Genomic DNA, 23,350 nt, shown 5'->3' with positions numbered 1-23,350 from the left:
GGTAATAGGATGTTTTAAAAGTATTTTATTTGAATTATTTTATATGACATATATAGAGCCATATTAATGCAAATCATGAGTTACTTGCCAAGTTCTGCAGCCCGGGAACACCTTCATGGAGGTGCAGGGCATGGTTATCCCTCTCTGCCATTTGGTCTTTTCATAACCATCCCACCAATTTGGGTCAGCCTGTGTTAGAATGAGTCTTTGGTACAGTGAGATTAAGTCCACCCAGATTCTATGGTCATAAAATTCTTGGCATTTGTGGATTTAACAGTCATAGTTTTGCTAATTGTAAACCACTCTTTGGTACATATTTAAATTGTGAGCTATAGATCTAGAGCAGAGTACTTAGAGAGTGGACCAGCTTAGTTAAACACCTGACACCTGCTTCTGTTTGCTTATTGTTCTACACATCAGAACATACAAGTGCCCTAAAGGGTCATTTACATATTCACCTATGTATTACCATTTTAAGAGTTAATCTGTTGGCTATAGAGGTATTTGTGAAAATAGGGATTCTTAAAATTCTGGATACATTTGTTATTAATGCCAAGCATCTATTGTATCTGGAAAATATGGTAGTAAGTAATCTAGCAGTTGGTTGGCATCAAAGATATTCAAGACAATGTGGGTGTTTGGGTTGCAAACATAAGTTTAGTAGTAGAATGTCAGTTCCTAGTAAAGGAGAGCCTAGAATAGGGGTGGCATTTGAGTTTCTTCTCTTGTGAGAAGTCTGAATTATTGGTGGTAATTTCCTGGGTCATTGAGAAGGATTTTGAGATTGCATCTGGGAGCAATGAGGAAGAATGCTTTGTCTGTCATGGATGGATAAGAGTGGAATGATGGTATATATCTATACGTTTGCAACCAAAGGGAACTTATGCTGAACTGTAATCAGCACATCTAGGGCTCATTAAATCACTCTTGACTCACGGATACAAGAGTTCTAATGAGGCTAAGTCTATAAAGGTGATTTGTATACTTAAATGACCCAACCTTGTGGAAAGGTGATGTATAAGGGACAGGGACTTAAGCATGACGCTATGCCCAGAAGTGTTCTTGTTGTAGTTTCTCTGTTCCTAACTTGTGTTCTGATGCAAGAAGCCTATATTGTAGCCCAATTGACATTTCAGGATGGATACACTTTCTTGCAGCTACTCATATTGATTTTCTAATCAAAAAAGAGTCTTCCCCTCTCACCAGATTTGAGCCTTTCCCTGATACGGAAGAGGAAAGACATTTCTCACAGTAATAAATCCCCATTCTTTCTAGTCCCTTCACACCCAACACATTCAAAGGATGTGAATAAAGGATGCTTGTAATAGTGCACAAGTAGTTCAATATATTTTTACAAGCCAGCTAATTAGTATAGTTTTGAGTGTTTATGGATGCAATAAAAATCATTGTATGGCAGAGCTGTAAATGGCACCTGCTCTTGCAACACATGAGTGACGTTCATTGTAGGAAATATAGAGGCTTTAACGTAAATCACCTGTCTTTGTAGAATAGTGCTTCTTAATCTTTCTTGCGGGGCATGAACACTTTTGAGATTCTGATAAGAGCTGTGGATCCTATCCCTTGAAAAATGCACATAACAACACATACCAAAATTCAATGAATGTCACAGATTCTCTGAAGTAAACGTTCTATGAATCCTATGAATCCTAGATTAAATTTTCTTATTTGACACACGTGGCATGGATTTTCAGTAGAGGCAATACCAGCATTCTTTAGAACATGAATTCCACAAGATAATCCACTAAAGAAGAATTCTTTGGTCAAATAAATTTGGGGAGCAAGGCATACCTGGAGATTTATAACACATAATGATATATTGGAGATCTGAAGAAGTCTTGCCAAAAAGAAACCTTTTACCTCTGTTTCATTAGGATTCTACATTTGACACATTAGCATCTCAAAGAAGATATTTTTGGAGATGCTGGTGAACATAGCTTGGTTTAATACCCATCTGGTGACTTATGAGTTTTGTGATCTTTGTCTAAGGACTGAACTCTGTGAATCTCAGTTTTCTTGCCTGTGAAATGGGGACAATAATACCAATGGCAAATCAGTACCTTTCACAGTAAATGTTAATTATTATTTTACCTTTATTAAAATTTTTCCATGTTTGCAAGTTTCTTGCTTTTATGTTGGGACATCAAGTTCCTTCTTTTTGACAACTCTGTAATGACAGTTTAGGCTTGTTTGTCTGAAATACAGAGTTCATTTTTGGTAACACACAATATACAAACATTTGGCTGAGGTGAATAAAATGTAATAGCTGCTTTTTACTTAACCTTTTATAGTTTAAATATACCTTCTTGGGAACGATCCCATTTTGTCTTCATACCCACACTGTGATGTAGGAGATTGAAACTGATGTTATTCCTTTTTTTTTTCTTTGATGAGGAAACTGAGCCTTGGAGAAATTAAGCTAGTTCAAGGCCTCAGGGTACAGGTGAACCATGAATAACATGGGTTTGAACTGTGAAGGTCCACTTATATACAGATTTTTTTCAACCAAATGCAGATCCAAAATACAGTATTCAGTATGAGAAACCTGCATGTATTAGAGTGGCAACCTTTTGCATTCACAGGTGTTGCAGAGCTGACTGCAGGACTTAAGCATGTGCACGTTTTGTTATATGCCAGGGCCTTGGAACCAGTCCCCGTGTATACTGAGGAACAGCTGTATGTGTTCAAGGCTAAGCCTTGAACATGATTTTCTGAGTCTCTTTCCCTTCCACTTTCTAGGATATACATTAAAAGCAGAATTGAGAATGTCACATGCTGGGTTGAGAATGACACGCCAACAAACTCTCTAATGGAGGAGATTGTACCCATGAAAAATGCAATAAACTATCTTGTGTGAAATATATAATTGTATATTTAAAATGATGTATATAAATACATGCATATTTCTACTATACAAAACAAAATATACCATGCAATACATTATGTATTTTTCACTAAATTGCTTTGGCTAGCACCAAAATTTATTTTGGTTCCTTGAGAATGCAGTCTGGGAGCAGGGGTTGCTTGGGAGCACAGAGAATCCCACTGCAGTTTCAAAATTCCTTGCTAAGCCTGTTCCTGGGGGGACGGGGAGCTTGTTTGTGGAATAAAACTACAACAACAAAGCATTTATTCAGTGTTCAATTTCACAGCAACTGTGACCATCATTGTGAAGGTTGCTCCTGCCAGTGACTTCAGCCCTGTATTTAAAGCTGCACACTATTCATTCTCTGTTCCGGAAACGTTGGGAGGTAAGAGATTCCCCAAGTCTATGGTGTTGAAACACACAGAAGGAAACACCTACCACATTTCAAATGAATGGCCAGTGGAAAAAAGCATATACATTTACAAAATGCAAGCAAATAAGAGAGCATTATGGAATCCCAGACACTCAAGAACAAGGCACTTTTCGTTGGTAACACCTTCAGTGTATCATTTTGATGGCTCCCCGAAGACTTCCTTAACATTTGATGACGTAGCATTTTTGTAATAAAAAATTACACAATACTAATTTTATTCCATTTATCTTCCCCCTTGCCTCTAAATTAGATCTAAATGCAAAGAAGGTAGAAACGATGTGCTCATTGTCCACGCAATTCAATCCTGTGAATGTCTGGGGTCATGATTTTAGGTCCAGAGTCAAGATCTTAGTCAGGGTTCTATTTCAGCCATTTATTACTTATTAAGTAGCACACATTTGTTAGTATAGATCAAGGAACGTTAAATTTAGAAGAGACAGCAGAGGTCCTACTTGTATCTTCTGTCATCTAAGAGAGGAACACATCCTTTCCTCAGCATCTCTTTCAGGTTTGACTTGAATACTTCAAGGAATGGATGGAACCAGTTGTGTGCTAGAGTTGAATCATACTGGCTTGCAAGATCCAATTGTTAAATCTGCAGGAATTTGATAACCTGATTATTAATAATAGTCATTCTTAAAAATAAATTAATAAACTTAGTTACAAAAGTTATGTTAAAAGTTAGTAAATACTAAAAACTCAGTACTTCTTAATTATGTTACTACATTTTACTATTATATTTGCCTTGAGGTTATTTACATCTGTTGGGACTGAATGGTGAAATTCCATAGATAGAATGGCATGCTACTGCATTTCTCTTTCCAAGTTAGCAACAATTATTGATAATTTAAAATTGAAAATGGTGAGAGCATTTATACCATAGAAATCAACAAACATTACATATTAAAACTTGATTCATAGTTTTAAAAAAAATTATCTTGTCTTAAGAAATTGATAGAGAAAATGTTAATAATACAGATTAAATGTAAAAGTCTGACTTGATTAAGAAAATGTGGCACATATACACCATGGAATACTATGCAGCCATAAAAAATGATGAGTTCATGTCCTTTGTAGGGACATGGATGAAATTGGAAATCATCATTCTCAGTAAACTATTGCAAGGACAAAAAACCAAACACCACATGTTCTCACTCATAGGTGGGAATTGAACAATGAGAACACATGGACACAGGAAGGGGAACATCACACTCTGGGGACTGTTGTGGGGTGGGGGGAGGGGGGAGGGATTGCATTAGGAGATATACCTAATGCTAAATGATGAGTTAATGGGTGCAGCACACCAACATGGCACATGTATACATATGTAACTAACATGCACATTGTGCACATGTACCCTAGAACTTAAAGTATAAAAAAAAAGGTCTGAGGTTATTGTTGTGAGTGCACAAAAATTGTGGAAATAGTCTTCTAGCAATCAAAAACTGTTTTCCAATTCAGCAAATAAGCCATTCCCATCATTGATGAGCTAGTGAAGTTCTGCCATGGCTTCACTTTCACCTTACTCTTTAATACAAAGGAAAATATCAACTAACATTCATGTTGGCACTACTCATTTGTCATTTGCAATCATAGTGTGGCAATGTGTAGGACACTTTGTGAATCAGTGAAAGCATTCTATGAAAATCAATTGTCTATATGGAAATTTACAATACAGAGTATTTTATATCTCATTGTTAACTGTAAATTTTACGTTCCCTATCTTTTATATCAGTAAAATTTATAACAAACATATATTTATGTGAATATGTGTGCGCGTGCACACGCACGCATGTGCGCGCACACACACACCAGTTTTTTTTCAGAGAGTTGGTTTTTAAACATTTGCCAGCATAACACTGGGTGGAACCCACACTACTTCAAACCAGCTTATTTCCTTGCCAGACAACTGCGAATGTTGAGAGACTAGGAAATCAAACGATAGACAAATGTTCTGAGGAAAGACTGGAAAATCAAAAGCCCACATATTTGGATTTCTTTCTTTCTCTCTTTCCCTTTCTTTCTTCTTTTTTCTTCCTTCCTTTCTTCCTTTCTTTCTTTCTTTCTTCTTTTTCTTTCTTTCTTTCCCTCTTTCCTTTTTCCTTTTTTCTCCCTTCCTCCCTCTCTCTCTCCCTCCTCCCTCTCTCTCTCCTTCCTTCCTTTCCTCCTCCTCCTCCTCCTCCTCCTCCTCCTCCTCCTTCTTCTTCTTCTTCTTCTTCTTCTTCTTCTTCTTCTTCTTCTTCTTCTTCTTCTTCTTCTTCTCCTCCTCCTCCTCCTCCTCCCCCTCCTTCTCCTTCTTCTCCTTCTCCTTCTCCTCTTATTTCTTTCTTTCTGTCTCTCTCTCTTTCTTTCCTTCCTTCCTTCCTTCCTTCCTTCCTTCCTTCCTTCCTTCCTTCCTTCCTTCTTTCTTCTCACTCTGATGCCTAGGCTGGGGTGCAGTGGTGCAATCACATTTCACTGCAGCCTCACCCTCTTAGGTTCAAGCAATCATCCCATCTCAGCTTCCCAAGTAGCTAGGACTACAGGTGCACATAACCATGCCCAGCTAATTTTTGTATTTTTTGTAGAGATGAAGTTTTGCCATGTTTGCCAGGCTGCTCTTGAACTCCTGGGTTCAATCAATCCTCCTGCCTCCACCTCCCAAAGTGCTGGGATTACAGGCGTGAACCACTGTATCCGGGCTGTATTTGGATTTCATTTCTTTGTTTTCCTCACTATGCAGCTTTGGAGAAGTTCTTAACCAATCTGTGAAATAAATACACACCTATTATATACTGGTTCTGGAATATAATACAGTCTGATTTTGCAATATGTGACCAGACAATCCAGAAAAGTTGCATATAAATTGATTTTATTGTAAACAGGATTCTGGTCCCCTCTCACCCCCCGTTCTGGCTATGGGCTTTTGGAAGTACTCAATATTGATTTTTGAGTAATCTTTTATTGATAGAGCCTCATTACAATGACTTCTTTCCTTTCTTCATATTCTCCCATTTCTTTGTGGTGGTCAATAGTGTAATCTTCTAGCTCCAGGGAGTTCTAGAGTTAAAAGAGCATGATCATGAGTCAGAAGTTGAGTAGTTCACAATCATCTAATCATTTCCTGGCTTGTAAATCCTAAATCTGGAGCAGAGGGTGTGAACATGCGCTTTGAGAATCTCTGGGGGAAAAGATCCATAGGCTTTATCAAGTTACAAAAGGGATTCCATGACCTCGCAAAGTTAACAGAACCAAACAAGATTTTAAAATAGATACTTGCATTTTTATTTTTTTATTTTTTATTTTTATTTTTTTGATACTTGCATTTTTAAAAAAAGATACTATTTTTTAGAGCAGTTTTAGGTTCACAGGAAAACTGAGGGGAAAGTACAGAGATGTCCTATACACCCCTTCCCCGCCGACACGCAGCTTCCCCCATTATCAACACCCCTTGCCAGAGTGGTGCATTTTTACAATTGATGACTCTACACGGACACATAATTATCACCCAACGTTAACAGTTTACACTGGGGTTCTCCCTTGGCATTATATATTCCATGGATTTGGACAAATGTAAAATGACATGTATCCACCATTTTACGATTATACAGAGTAGTTTCACTATCCTAAAAATTCTGTTCTCTTCCTTTTTATCTCTCCCTTCCACCAATCCCTAGCAACCACTGATCTTTTTACCGTCTCCATAGTTTTGCCTTTGAGACTGGCATTTTTTAAAATGCCATTTTAGGAGAAGCAAGTGTTTCATGTCAGTTTCTTTCCAACTAACTGAAGTTTTCCTGAAATTTAATTTATGTTTGAAGGTAAAACCCTCTAAATTTATTGAACACTTACATGTTTTCTTAAGCATAATTTAATACTTTATTGATGGCTGAGAAGAATGATTGAGAATTTTCAGTCATAATATTGTTGATTTGGAACAGCTGAAGGATTCAACCTCTTTTTTTTCACTATGAGGAAATTGGAGTGGGGAAAGAAATGAGTTTATTCAAAGTTACACAGCTAATAAGTAGCAGATGTTGTAGCTAAATGAAAACTTCCAAATTCCTGGTCCAGTTCTCTGTTTAGTATTACAGGCTGGTTTTCTTGGATGCATTTTTATGACTGAGACCAACAGAGATTTGAAAACAAGTTCTGAGAATTCATACAAAGAGTTAAGTGGGTACTGTTTTCCAAATAGTTGTCTAGTGACTTGCTCTCCCAGACAGAGGACTTCTAGGTCTTTAAAAGGGAGCACACTGATATAGCAAAAAACTATGAGAGCTAGAGCTATATAGAACTAGATTTAAAGCGGACTCTGTTACTGCTAGTTAAATGACTCAAAGCAAGTCACATAATCTCTATGTGTCTTCAAGTTCTCATCTGTAAAATAAAGATTGCAATAATTATTTTATGAATTAAGAGGAGGATTAGCATACCATTGCAAATAATAATCACTATCATTTATTGAGTGCTTACAACGTAGAATGTGCCAGAACTTTTCCCGTTCTTTTCTTTTCTTTTTTTTTTTTAAAAAAAAACAAACTCTCTTCATCTTCCCCAGCAGAGTACGTAAACCGAGTAAATTTAGTACATAAACAGAGTACATAAACTGAGTAAATTTAGGTGAGAGAGAGGGAATAGGTGAGTGGGTCAAAGAAATAAATCCCTCTTAAAATACTTCCATCAGCTATTCTCTATCTCCTTAACCCAAATAGCATCAGCTTATCCTACGATTTTGCCTAATATATTTATTTGTCAATATAGTTATTGCTTTGCTTTCATCATTAGAATAAATTATATTAGATCAGGGTCTTTGTTTTTGGTTTATCACTGTAGCTTCTGTGGTGTCTAGATCAGTGCTTGGCACATAGTAAGTATTCAATAAATATTCACTGAATGAATGAACTGATCCTTCTGACAGTCCTGAGAAGGTAGAGATTGAGATCTGCTTTTTGCAGATGAAGAAAGAAAAGGTAAGTCACTTGTGCCAAATAAAGTCGTCAATAAGTGTCAGGCCCAGGATTTTAATAAAGATTCCTGATATCTTTCTGTGATATAATGGAAATAGCACTGGACTATTCCAGAAATCTCCTTAAAATCCATTTAATTATTATGTAAAAAGTCTCACATACTTAGTAAGACACATAGCTGTATTCAGTCTATAGAAGTAGCATTAAAGAATGAACCATTCCTTAAGAATTTAGCTGTGTTTTTAAAACATTACATAAAACACTTTAAAAAGATAATACTTGCAAATATTGGTGCACCACGGATTCTTCTGCAAGTATTGTTGAGAAAGTTATTAGTAATCTAAGAAGTGGGTAGATAACCTTTCTAGGCTGACTGGCACTCAATCACTGACATTTAAAAATTCTTGATATTTTGATCTTTTTCTATGTAAATTATAGTTTCCTGGTTTATGGTATTTTAATTAAGAAAAGATTGATAACGGTCCCTAATTAAGGTCAGAGCATACTTTGAAGTAATCATATTGTTACCAATAAAATATTGAGCTTGAGAGAGTAGTACTGAGGAAGCTCTTTTGAGAAAGAGGAAGCAAATTTATCTATGCCTTTAAGCATAGATATTTAAAGAGTTCAAGGGATTACAATTTCTAGAGGCATCATTCTTCAGCTTTCCTTTTCTCATCATTTACATAATTTGTGAGCTTTCCACAAGCTTATCTAATGAGCCAAAATCCTACCTAACGGCTACATTGAATGTCACAGTTAACCCAGGAATAATAAACCACTGACTAGTTGATTGACGGCCAGAATTCCAATCTGCAGGAACACTTTTTTCAAATCCAAATCTCTAGACTTTTTATTTAATAATTCCAAATGATCCGTCTCTACCCATATGCTTATTTCTGATATTGTGTGTAAGTAGTCACATGGTGTGGATTTGATGTTTCTTCTTCCCTCATGGCTGACAGATCACTGGTGACATTGAAAATGAGAATGATGAAGCACCTGTCTGCACACCCTCTCTATATAAGACAGTCATTTTTGACAATGCTGTTCTTGGGACAAATGTCAATGGCTTCACCCTGAACTGCCACGACAGAGAGTCACAATATTTTGAAATGCGTTTTGAGATGGTTTCTGGTGCATAATTTTATTATTTCTTTTAATCGTGAGCATATGTCAAATTGACATTAGTTTTGCCCTGTTAGATATTATGTATAACTTCAGAAATAATTATGTTTATAACGGTTAAACTATTTAATATCTATAGCATTGTTTCCTCAAGGCATCTTTTTTACTTTCACATATCAAATCTAATTCCTCCCATAATGGAAGTATCAGTCATTTTACAGATGCTTTGACAACGGACTTTGAACCTGGATGGGAAATGTTGTAGGTTAAGTTACAAGGAATGAAGTCTGCTGTCCATGGTACTGGATAACAACAGCCACCTTTCCATTTGATGCTATTAGTACAGATTCAGTAGGATGCACGGTTTCAAACTGTGTTATTTTTGGATTTGAACAGATCCATATCAACTTAAGCCATCTTATTTTTTATGAAAGGCATATATTGGGACCAACTATGTATCAGGCAATGTGCTGGGAAATGGGTACACAGAAGTATATGAGACAGATATTCACGGCACTCATTGTTTATTAAACTAGTAGTAACATCAGCAATTATAAAATTACATACTGTGATAAGTTCTATAAAAGAAAACTACTGGGTATCATGAGACAGCATAACGTGGAGACCTATTTAAATTATGGAGATCAGACCTACTGTCATGTATCTGAAGGAGTAGAAGCTTGGAAAACAGTAAGGACATTGCCAATTGATTATAAAGATTAGTTTGATGTCTTATTCCCTTGCTGGGTGATAAGCTCCATGAAGGTAGAGACCATGTGTATCAACATTGTCTCCAGGGCTATGGAGATAACTGAAAATTAGAAGGGGCTCAATAGATATTTATGATCTGACCGGCCCATTTGATATTGATCTAGACTAAGTTGAAGATGGGAATCAAATTGATCTGAGTAGAAGGAAAGGAGAATCAATTAGATAATAATTTGAAGCTTGCTGGCTATATATGGGATCAGATTCATAATCTTAATCTTTAAAATTTTTTTTCCCTAACCAACTGAAATTGTTGCTCATTTGATCTCAGCTTTATTATAAGCCATGTATAGATATAAAAACTCAGGGTGCAATGGAAGTTTTAAAAAAATTTATGCCTACTGTGTTTTAATATCAATTTAAGGTAGTTTGAGAAAATCTTTCAATATACCTTAAAATAATTCTAACTTCTCAATTATCCCTTTTAAAGGAAATGAGAACCATCATTTTGGATATGACCCAACTCGAGGTTCAAATACTCCAAAATTAATTGTGAAGAATCCTTTCAATTTTCAATCTAGAGCTGAAGTACAGCAGCAGTACCATCTTGTTGTGCATATAATTGATGATAACTTGAAATATGGCAAATCCATCAAGCCCAGGACGGGCACCGCTGTTATAGATATTTATGTCAGAAGAGCCAATATGCCACCTTCTCCAACCACTAGTTGTGAAGTAAAGAGTTATAGAATTTAATTTGGGTCTCTGTATGGAAAATGTTCTACTGTAATTTCAAGTTTCATCTAAAAAGGCTAAAGGGCTACTCAGGGCAGCACCTTCACCCATATGCTTTTCCACTTGGGCACTACCCCATCCAGCCACAGGACCACATTTCAGAGTGTACATCTATGAGTATAAATTGAGAGATGAAACAGAATTTATGAGAATTGCAAGTAGAGCATAGAGAACTCCTAAGAAACTAATTATGTCATCTGAATGATCTGAAAGTCCTGCCCATCAGAAGGGCCCACTACTCAGTGAATTTTATCAATTAAAAAATCTCTACAAATGGGTACTTTGAAAGTTTATTCTCGCGGCCGGGCACGGTGGCTCATGCCTGTAATCCCAGCACTTTGGGAGGCCGAGGCGGGCAGATCATGAAGTCAGGAGATCGAGACCATCCTGGCTAACACGGTGAAACCCCATCTCTACTAAAACTACAAAAAATTAGCCGGGTGTGGTGGCATGCACCTGTAGTCCCAGCTACTCGGGAGGCTGAGACAGGAGAATTGCTTGAAATGGGGAGGTGGAGGTTGCGGTGAGTCGAGATCACGCCACTGCACTCCAGCCTCGGTGATAGAGTGAGACTCCATCTCAAAAAAAAAAAAAGTTTCTTCTCTAGTAGCCATGATATTCACAGTCATGAGCACATACCATGTGCCAGGCACTGTACTGCATGTATTATATTCATCATTTCATTTTATCTTCAATCCAAACCCCATGAAGTTTAGCAGACCTTTTAGTATTTTATTATTTAAAAAAAATAGGTATGTAAAGCCTCTGCAGAATTCCAGAATGGCTCCTGAATAATGCACAGATAAAGTCTGTTCAGTAAACGTAATGGTTAGTTTATTTTGTTGTTTTCTATCCTATGAAATAGAAGCATTGAAAAAAACATGGGTGGTAAATCCTCCCAACAGAATGCTTGGTTTTCAAGAACACATTGTTCTCTTAAACTGCACAAAAGCAGTTATTGTGTGTAGAGCAGATAATGGGGCATATAAACTTAAAAGGACCTCAGATACCACCTAGTGAAAACCCTTGATTTTACAAATGAGAAAACTGAAGACAAGGAGGAGAAATGGTTTGTTCAAGATCATAGAGTGGTCATTGCATACAATTCAAGTATTCACTTCCTTAATTTGGGGCCTTCTGTATGCAAGGGTGTTCCTCGGTATTTTAAAATACCTGTAGTGTTTTAAAATATATATATATGTTAGACAGTATCTTCCTGTCTGTAAAGGACTATGGTTCTGTACCGATGCTACTATGTGTAAACAAATGCTTTCTGAAAACACAACTAATGCTCTGTTTCCTTTGAAATGATATTTCCCAGCAAAGAAAAGGTCTGATCGTCGTGTACACAGCTATAAACACGTACAAATCCAATGACTGGTACATTCCTTTTATCTTCACTCTGATGGCTATTTTCTTGCTGGGTTGATTTCCTGGGTATGTTTCCTGCTTTGGAAATATGGGAACATTATGGAATGCTGTCAGAAAATGACCAAGGAAGTCTCCAAGGCCAAACCCAAGTATGTGATTTTTATTTCTAAGCTTTTGATATAAAGAGCTAAAACCAGTTGAGGTTTGGTAAACTTACTCTAAGGGCTTATGTATGCTTTTGAAGGGCAGAGGAAAGTACTTGGTATACGAAACCTGATGGTTCCTTTTACCAGTGATCTCAAACCTACTCTATCCCAGAAAGAGTTGGGGAGCTTTCTTTGAAAAACAGCAACATGTTATTGAGTTCTACCTTAGAACACATGAAACAGATTGTCTATGAGAGAGATTATTATTATTATTATTATTATTTGATGGAGTCTCGCTCTGTTGCCCAGGCTGGAGTGCAGTGGCACGATCTTGGCTCACTACAAGCTCCGCCTCCCGGGTTCTAGCAATACTCCTGCCTCAGCCTCCCGAGTAGCTGGGATTACAGGTGCATGCCGCCATGCCTGGTTAATTTTTTGTATTTTAGTAGAGATGGGGTTTCACCATGTTGCCTGGGCTAGCCTTGAACTCCTGATTTCAGGCAATCCACCCACCTCAGCCTCCCAAAGTGCTAGGATTACAGGCGTGAGCCACTGCACCCAGCCAAGATTATGTTTTAAACAAATAAATTTGTGAGCCAACAAACAAACAATTTTTCATATTATTTTAATGTAAGTGGTTTCGTAGGTGTTTGAGAAGCACCATAAACTAGTTGAGGGACTGGTGATAAATGTAGGTACCCTCTCCACACATCTGACTGGTTTTAAGTCTATCTGAGGCATATCTGGAGCAGGGCAGAGAGGACAAATAAATGGATAGAAAATGTAGCTACTTTCCTCACCATCTAAAAATATTTCTTCAGAGTGCAGAATATCATGACTTCAAAAATAGAGTTGGACATGAATGTTTATTAACTAAATAGAATTTATTTATGGTGCAGTGAAGGAGGTGGTGATGGTTAATGAAGACCATTTTATTCTTCTTATACAGTATTTCTTTTTTCTTGGAGATGGGATAATCATGTGCTGACTATTGAATGAAATTATTTTTGTCATGTGTTAACATAGTAAAGCTGATATTTTGTCAAATTTTCTTTTCATACATAGGAATTAAGTATATTGCAGGTAAGATACAGATAGCTAATTGTTACATGATTATGCTTGAATTGTGTAATGTTTAAAATGTCACTCATCTAGTACCTGACTTTTATTTCTTTATTTTGGAATAGGCGATGGAAATCAAAAGGAAAATACTGTCACAGGAAACAGAAATAAAAAATTAGAAGTATTAACAGTAAGTACATTTTTGTGACCCTCTATAGTAAAAAAAAGAGAACTACATTTTTCCCTGTAATTGTTGTTCAATGAAAAGTTCTTTCACGTAAACATATGGTAAATATACTCAATCATCAAAGGAAGTAAAAGAATCTCAATTTAGCTCCTTTTGCTGAATTTGTATGCATTACAAAACTGTAAATTCAGGTTAAGTTTTAGAATTTGGCTTAGGTCAAAATCTGCCTCAAGTACTACACGTGCATTCAAGAAAAAAACAAACAAACAAAAAACTCTAGACAAAGGGAACCTTAGCGTTATTCACCATTCTTGAAAATAAAAATTAGGCCAGGCATGGTGGCTCACACTTTGGGAGGCCACTTTGGGAGGCTGAGAAGGGCAGATGACTTGAGGTCAGGACCTTGAGACTACCCTGGGCAACATGGCAAAACCCTGTTTCTACTGAAAATAAAAAAATTAGCCAGGTATAGTGGTGCGCGCCTGTAGTCCCAGCTACTTGGGACACTGAGGCATGAGAATTGCTCGAGCCCAGGAAGTGGAGATTGCAGTGAGTTAAGATCATGATGCCATTGCACTCCAGTCTGGGTGACAGAGTGAGACTCCATCTCAAAAAGATAAAATAAAATAGAAATAAAAATAAACACTGTATTTGTAAATAGTTTATACATGTGATTGAGCTAAATAAGTTCTTCAGCCCTGGAGTTTCTTAGCAGATGTTAAAAAATCTACACCCTAGAGTATGCAAACAATCTTCAAATTGACTGAGGCTCATTTACTAAATGATCCACATAAATGACTATACAAGGTAAGACTGGTTCCAGGAAAAGCAAATGTAGTATGGAACAAGGAAGGGCATTTTTAGTCTTCATTTCCTTTTTTCTCTCTTCTTGCCTCCTCATAAACCAAGAACATTTCTAGATGAATCCTAACTGACCCAACATTGTTTCATAAACTTCTTCTCTTTCAATGCTTCCTACCTCTGCCTCTTCCTTTAGTAAACTGATGCCAGCTCATCTCCTGTATGAGTCTGCTCCATCTGCCATAGCAAAATACGACAGCCTGGGTAGCTTAGACAACACAAATTTTTTTCTTACAGTGCTAGAAGCTGGAAGTCCAAGATCAAGGTGTCAGCAGATTTGGTTTCTTCTGAGGCCTCTCTCTTTGGCTTGCAGATGGCCACCTTCTTACTCTGTCCTCACAGTTGTTCCTCAGCCTGTGCTGTCTGTGTCCTAGTCTCCTCTTCTTAGAAGGACATCAGTCATATTGGATTAAGTCTCACTCGTGTGATCTCATTTAACTTAATCACTCTATCTCCAAATACACTCACACTCTGAGGTTAGGGTTAGGATTTCAACATATGAATTTTTGGGGACGTAATTCAGCCCATAGCACCTCCCATACATGATAAGAGGGTATGGCAGGCAGACTGATGTGGGGGATGGGATTAGGAGGTGATACAAACAGTGGGAAGTCTTTTGTCTTGAGGCTGCTAGCCCTGTATAAATTAGAAAGATGAGGTAACTTATAATAAGTCATCTGCTCAAAATCTTCAACACTTTTAAAAACAAATCTTATAAAGCTGACTTTACTGCTAATACACTGTGCTTTTTAAAAGGAAACCACTGTATGTGAGACTGTTTGATGCAGAAGCCATTGATCCACATATGGTGTTTAAATATCTTTTGATTTAAGTGCATTTCACCTATTTAGATATTAAACTATGTTAATGAATTACCTATTCTTTTATAAAATGAGACTGGGTCCTAAGGCATACTATTTTAGGGCCAGGCAGGTAAATAAATGACTGTAAGGGGTCAGATAAAACAGCAAATTCAATCATCAATGGCAGCTAATACTTGGGGGACATGGCTGTCACTCAGCTCCATCAAATTACTGGGAAGAGGCCTTGTGTTGCCATAATTTTGATACTTCAAAAGGAAGATAGAAATCCAAATTGTTACATGAAATCCACCCACTTTTAAAAGTAGGCAAATAATTCAATTAAACTCCACTGTGTGGGCCAAATAAAACACATCTGCCTCATTCCCTAGTTATATACTGTGCAACAAACTTCCCCCAAGTCTTACTAGCTTAGAATAAGCACCATTTTGTTATATCTTACACTTTTCTGCATCAGGAATTTGAGCGGGTATTACCTGGACTTCTTTTTTTTTTTCTTTATAAAGTGTCACTTCAATGGTATTCAATTGGCAGCCTGTCTGGTCTTGTGCGTCCACAGTGGCTTCACTCACAAGCATGACAGCTTGGTGGGGACAGCTACAGTTTGGCCCTTCTGGGTCCCACTTCCTCTTCTTATAATCTCAGGGCCTGATATGGTTTGGCTGTGTCCCCACCCAAATCTCACCTTGAATTGTAATAATCCTCACATGTCAAGGGTGGGGCCAGGTGGAGATAATTGAATCGTGGGGTCAGTTTCCCCCATATTGTTCTCGTGGTAGTGAATAAGTCTCACGAGAGCGATAGTTTTATAAATGGGAGTTCCCCTGCACAAGCTCTCTTGCCTGCCGCCATATAAGATGTGCCTTTTCTTCTCTTTTGCTTTCTGCCATGATTGTGAGGCCTCCCCAGTCATGTGGAACTGTGAGTCCATTAAACCTCTTTAATTTATAAATTGTGCAGTCTCGGGTGTGTCTTTATTAGCAGCATGAGAACAGACTAATACAGGGACTCTTCATGTAGTTGCTCCAGCAGGGATAGGTGGACATCCTACATGGCAGTTTAGATCTCTCAGAGAAAGCCAAAAGATAGGAGGGAAAGTTGTGATTTCTTGAGGATCAGGCCTGGAAATTGGCATAGCATCACTTCTGCCTAATTAAAGCAGTCAGAGTCTATCCAGATTCAAAGAGAGGAGCATACACCCCAGTTCTCAAGGTATGGGAGTCAAAGAATTTGTGGCCATCTTTAATCAACCACATTTATAGTCCAAATGGGTCATGGATTTGCAATACCTGGTCTAAATATTTATCTGTTATGATAACTGGAATTGCAGAGCAGATCATACCTCCATTTTACAAAACATTTTGAAGTTTTTTTTTCATGCATTTCTTCCCTAAAGAAAGAGGCAGAAATAGAAAGTCATCAGAGTTATTGGAAAAGCCTTGGTGTAGAGTTAGAAGACTAGGGTTTGAGTGTTGACACAATTGCTAGCACTCCATGTGAACATGGAGAAAGCACTTAACCTCCCTGAGTCTCCCTTTTACTAGCTGCAAAGAAGGCATGACAGTGTGGGCTTTCTGTCTTTCATGGGGTGGTTGTGAAGTTTAAACATGAATATAATAAAGTAAAAGTCATTTTGTAAAGTGTCACTCAACATGAGATATTAGCCATAAAAGACTCATTGGTATGATAACAGCTTGTGACACTTTACTGCAAGTTAAATCCTGACAGCTCTGGATAGCTTGGCATGAAATTATTGATGCTTTATTACTGACTGCCAAGCTCTCCTTAAAGAAAGTCATTCCTTTAAAAAGTATTTTGTAAAATTAAAAACATACTGTTTATATCCTTATCTGGCCTATATTAAATAATCTGGCTCTAATAAGTTCCAATTTCCAGGAATTCATTGAAAGCATACATGAACATTTATTGAGTGTTCACCTATGCCAAATATGACTTGTCCCATTGAAGTTCCAAACAATGAGAATTAACATTCTATTTTCATATTCTATCTTCCTGTGAAAGAAGTATCATTATTGTCCCCATTTTATGCATATTAAAACAAGGCTTAGAGTCTAGAGTATGGAATAAATGTGTCTAGAGTAACATGGCTTTCTTTCCTTTCAAAGACAGGGAGGAAAAGAGTTAGTGGAAATGTTTAGAGCAGAGATTGAATGTTAATAGTGGTAGAAAAGAGTCAGATAAGGAGTAGGTAGCTAGGTCCTTAGGTACAAGGGCAGCAAGATGACTGTTATGTGACAGCCGAGGGTGGAGTGTCTTGTACCAGACTTCTTGGTGTAAGAATAACAGAGCAGCCTGCAATGACAGCCGTGCCCTTCTCTGGGTTCCTTCCTCTACTTTCTTGTTATTTTTGGAACTAATAAAAATTGCTGTATGCCATTTTTTGTTTCCTTCTTTAAAAAAGTATATATGTATATATACACACACATATATATACACACATACACACACACATATACATATATTTAAGTTTTTTTATTATTATACTTTAAGTTCTGCGATACATGTGCAGAACATGCAGGTTTGTTACATGGGTATACACGTGCCGTGGTGGTTTGCTGCACCCATCAACCTGTCATCTACATTAGGTATTTATTCTAATGCTATCCCTCCCCTAGCCCCCCACCTCCTGACAGGCCCTGGTGTGTAATGTTCCCCTCCCTGTGTACATATGTTCTCATGGTTCAACTTCCACTTATGAGTGAGAATATGTGGTGTTCGGTTTTCTGTTCCTGTGTTAGTTTGCTGAGAATGATGGTTTCTACCTTCATCCATGTCCTGCAAAGGACATGAACTCATCCATTTTTATGGCTGCATAGTATTCCATGGTGTATATGTGCCACATTTTCTTTATCCAGTCTATCATTAATGGGCATTTGGGTTGGCTCCAAGTCTTTGCTATTGTGAATAGTGCTGCAGTAAACATAGGTATGTATGTGTCTTTATAGTAGAATGGCTTATAATCCTTTGGGTATATACCCAGTAATGGGATGGCTGTGTTAAATGGTATTTCTGGTTCTACATCCTGGAGGAATTGCCACACTGTCTTCCACAATGGTTGAACTAGTTTACAGTTCCACCAACAGTGTAAAAGCATTCCTGTTTCTCCACATCCTCTCCAGCATCTGTTGTTTCCTACCTTTTTAATGATCACCATTCTAACTGGCATGAGATGGTATCTCATTGTGGTTTTGATTTGCATTTCTCTAATGACCAGTGATGATCCGTAAAAAAGTGTATTTTATAAATACTCATTTAGTACTTACAGTGTACCAGGCTTGTTCTAAGCAGTTCATAATTATTAAGTTATTTAAACCTTTATTGTGTTAAATATATACAACATAGAATTATCATTTTAACTACTTATAAATATACAGTTCTGTGGCACTGAGTACATGCACATTGCTGTGCCACCATCACCACTATCTCCAGAATTTTTTCATCTTCCCTAACTGAAACTCTATACCCATTAAACAATAACTTTCTAATCTTCCCTCCCCACAGCCTCTGTTAACCACCATTCTACTTTCTGTCTCTGTGAATTTGACTACTCTAAGTACTTCATATAAGTAGACTCATACAATATTTGTTTTAGCGTGACTGACTTGTTTTACTTAGTATAATGTCTTTCTTCAAGGTTCATCCATGTTGCAGCATGTGTCAGAATTTCCTGCCTGTTTAAGGTGGAATAACATCGCCTTGTACTTACATACCACATTTTGTTTGTCCAGTCATCCATCAATGGATATCTGCATTGCTTCCACATTTTGGCTATTGTGAATAATGCTGCTATGTAATCTATTTAATTTTAACATTATTATTCTTAGCAAACTGAAAATGTTTATATTTAACTATGCAGTTGCAGACTTATTGCAAGATGTTTTTAGGGTATTTCTAAAATCAAAATAAAGTAAACATTTACTGAATTCTGAGTGTGGTCAAAATGCTTTTACATGAATTGTACATTCTCATAACTACTTATGAGGTAGTGACTAGTATTATTATCCTCATTTTATAAACGAGAAAACTGTGGCCCAGAGAGACAAGGCAACTTCCCTACAACCATAGTTTAGTGAGAGGAAGGAGTCAGGATTAGAAGCTAGGCAGTCTGACACAGAAACCTTTATCCCTAACACTATTCATGACCTCTCCTATCATTGAATGGCCTGGGAGAAAACCAGTGCATCAACAAAGACTTGGCTTTAGGTACTTCCATTTTCAAGAGAAAAAAAAACAAGTATACATGATCCAATAAACACAACAAGCTATTGCAGTCACTTTCTGTTGATTCAGTGTTTGACAGATACTTGTCACCTTTGGTCTACTCAATAGGAGGATATTGTTACTGTATGTTTGGATGGATGCATTTGGCTTATTTTGAACCTGGATGTTTGATGTGTGCCTCAGCAATTTGTTTTCAGTTCCAACATGAACTGTTGAATGACAGTGTAGATTTTTTGGTGGTATAGATTTGTGTGTGTGTGAAGGAAGGGAAGTGCATTATTCACTCTAGTACAGTGGTCCTGGCAGAAGAATCACCTTTCAATTAATGTATCTTTGAGAGCAGACTCAGTGCTGTGAAGTTTCACATGACATTTAAAGAAGAGAAATATTTTAAAATAAAAATAGGTTTACCTATATGTGTTAGAACATACTATCATTTATCAAATGTTCCGTGGAATCTAAAATATGATGCATAAGGCACTATTTTGTTCATGGAGCCCAACCTAAAGTGAGATAAGATGTGGCCCCCTACCCTAGGTCATTAGTATTTAGAGTCTGCAGCTGGACTGTTGGGATTCAAATCTAGGTTTGCCAGTTATAGATGATGTGGTATTGGCAGATTACTTAATGTATCTGTGCTCCAGCTTTCTTATTTCTAAAATGTGGCATATAATTACCTAATGAGGACATTGAGCAGATTAAATAAATTGATATATGAAAACAGAGTCTGGCATATAGTAAATACTATAGGATCAGTTATTATTGTTATCATTATTCTTTTTATTCATTAATTACACCTCAGTCACCTAAGAAATAATTGGTTGATTTCCTACTATATCAGGTCATTTTTTACCTTATTTCTTTTCTCTTGTATATTACTGTTACTACATTATTGTTTCTGTGAAGGGTTGGTTAACTAAACCTCAGATCCTGTACATGGCAGATTAATTTCAATTAAAAAAACCCATTTGACTTAAAAACACTTTTGCTTTTCAAATAATTACAAACTCACAAAAAACTACAAAAAAAAAAATACAGAGAGGTACTGTGTACCCATCACCCAGCTTTCCCCATAGGTCACATCTTTCCTTACTGTAGGGCATTGCCAAAATCAGGAAATTGACGTTGGTACAATACAACTAACTAGACCACAGACTTTACTCAGATTTCCCCAGTTATTGCATATATTTATTTTTTATATGTCTATGTGTATGACATTTAATCACCTTTATAGATTCAGATAGCTACTACCACTGTCAAGATGCAACACTGTTCCGATACCACAAAATAACTCCCTTGTGTTAAAGGGGCAATTTTTAATGCATGTGAAACCACATACTGCTTCAGGTTCTGCTTCTAGTTTTTCCTTTGGTAAAAGAACAAGACTTGAGAAGATAAACTCGTCACTATGCCAGCTATCTAGCAAATGCTCAATAAACATTTCATGGGAAAAATAAGTGCTTTGCAAGTTCACTGTAATTCACTTTGTCTGTGTTTTGTTTTTTCCTTCCCACAGTCTCTGGGAACGTATATGAATATAATAGCAGAACAGGTGCAAGAAAGTGGAAGAAGACCTCCAGGCACCAGAAGGAGCCCTTGGCAAACATACATTCCCTCCTAGAGGTCCATCCTTTAGAGGAGTCCACATCCTTAAGAATTCATTTGCAAGGATAGCATTTTTCCAGCGCCTGAATGATTGCTTTTTTGTGTATATGATTGTCACAGGCAGTTTTTCTTGGCTACCTAAAATTATAGACATGAGGCCAGCTGCTTTGTCTGTGTTTATAGCTTTCTGTGGTCTTCCATTTCAGGGTGTCTGTGTGAAGGCGGCAGGAGTGGTGAGCTTTGAATCTCTGAACATGTTTTGCTGAAAACGAGATACTAAATTGACATATGTTCATTGTCTTACTTTGCCCAGTAGAGTGTATGCTTTTTAAGATCAGAGACTATTTTGCTCACTGCTTTAGCCCCAGTACATGTTTGGCAGAGAGTGGGGACTCTGTATACATTTGTGAATAAATAAATTTGAATATATGAATTCAGATCACTTGCCTTTAATTCAAATTGCTTATTCCTCCATGACTCATGGAACAGAAAGGAGAATTATCTTTAGAAAATAATTTTTTGGTGTCTGGTAGTCATAAAAAATTCAGGATTTTTTCAGCACTTTTCAAAACACAATTGATCTTGCTTTTAATTTTCTTTTTATAGCCCTATAGAGAATGACCACCTGAAAACTCTACTTATTAGTGAATTGCCAAGGAAATGTCAAAATCAAGTCTTACAAGAGCTATGTACTTAGACAATAAGTTTTAAAATACATATGGACTCTCTGATTATCTCCTGCCTTGGATATCAGGAGATATATGATAGAAGGAGGCCAGAAATGCTGTTGTTGATGGAGGCTAAATTTACATTTAGTCCATGATGGAGTTCAGCTTGGAATAATTTTTTAAAAATTAATCTTATCCAAAGTAAAACATATAATGAGCAATGAACTATTTGACTCAGAGGATAGTGGGGGCTTGGATGATAAGAAATGTCTTATTTGTCTTCCTTTGCATGTATACACACAGAGGATTCCTTTTCAGCTCAGAGACACCAGGCCTCCTAATGAAAGAGAGCATCTGAAAATAAACGACTCATTTTTTCTTGATGTCTACTTCAAATGGGTCCATTCTCAGGAGGCATTATGGTGCAGAGGACGTCAGTGAATTTGAAGTCTAAAGCTTGTGGCAAATCACGTAGCCTCTCTAAACCTCGTTGCTTCTTCTGGAAAATGTATGCAACAATATCTGCCCCATTTGTATCTCATAGTTTTGTCATGAGAAACAACACAAAACAATTGTAGTTCCACCTTTGGCAGTGCTTTTTAAACTGTAAGCACTATTTAAGCATAAAGTAGGATCAGTTTCATTAAATTAAAATTGGTTGCTGAGAAAGCAGTGGCTTGGGACATGGGAATACAGAGGGGGTCACTCCATGGTTCTAGGCCAATCTAAGTTGGAATTGGTTGGTAATTAGCTGCATAACGTCTGCGAAAGGAGTATACTGTCTTTTTCCAGATGGCATGATAATTCTCCACCAGGGGAGAGATCAAAGATTGTCTGGGAAAATGCTCTCATCTCTCCAGCAAGGCTCTCTCTGGATCAATTATGATTTGATGGATATAGATGTGTGAGTCTCCATCTGCCACCACCTGGGCTTTAAAAAAAAAAAAAAGGGGGAAAAGCATTGATTAACTTCCTTTTCAAAGTTGGATTGGATCAATTTGTATTTGATCTGCCTGTGCCCAAACCAAGAAAAATCGGTAAGTTAGTGTTTGTTTTCCCTTGTTTAGTTTTTTGGGTCTCAGCTTCAGATGTATCTGGGAGAATGCATGAACTGGAGACGACAGTGGTCACTGGAGAGAGCTACAAAGGGTGTCCACAGAGGCAGGACTGTGCAGCCTGACCCCTCTTTGTGTCATAATCAATTTGCCTCCAAACTCTAGATGCTCTTTCCTATCGTACTGACCATCTTCAATTGAGTAATAATCATTGTATTAGTTTCCTGAGGCTGCCATCACAAATTAGCACAAACTTAGTGTCTTAAAGCAACAGAAATGTATTCTGTCACAGGTCTGCAGGCTAGAATTCTGGAATGAAGGTTTTGGCAGGGCCGCATGACCTTTGGAGGCTCTAGGGGAAAATCTGTTCCTTGCCACTTTCAGCTCCTGGTTTCTGTCCCTGCTTCCTGGACTGTGGCTACATCCCTCTAATCT

At 37.3% G+C, this 23,350-nt stretch overlaps 1 long non-coding RNA gene across 3 annotated transcripts in view; it reads left to right on the top strand.

Moving 5' to 3' along the window:
- Positions 1-21,622, top strand: part of LOC134809567 (uncharacterized) — an 80,563-nt gene extending 58,941 nt beyond the window's left edge. For all 3 annotated transcript variants that reach the window (XR_010155630.1, XR_010155629.1, XR_010155628.1), the window contains 4 exons: positions 3,171-3,269; positions 12,219-12,417; positions 13,602-13,666; positions 21,104-21,622. This is a non-coding gene — a long non-coding RNA (uncharacterized LOC134809567). The remainder of the gene's footprint in view (positions 1-3,170; positions 3,270-12,218; positions 12,418-13,601; positions 13,667-21,103) is intronic.
- Positions 21,623-23,350: the final 1,728 nt, after the last annotated feature.

The sequence above is a fragment of the Pan troglodytes genome, chromosome 2, assembly GCF_028858775.2.
Source record: "Pan troglodytes isolate AG18354 chromosome 2, NHGRI_mPanTro3-v2.0_pri, whole genome shotgun sequence".
NCBI classification, from domain to species: domain Eukaryota; kingdom Metazoa; phylum Chordata; class Mammalia; order Primates; family Hominidae; genus Pan; species Pan troglodytes.
Note: the sequence above shows the minus strand (reverse complement) of the source record. Positions and strands in the feature narration are given on the sequence as shown.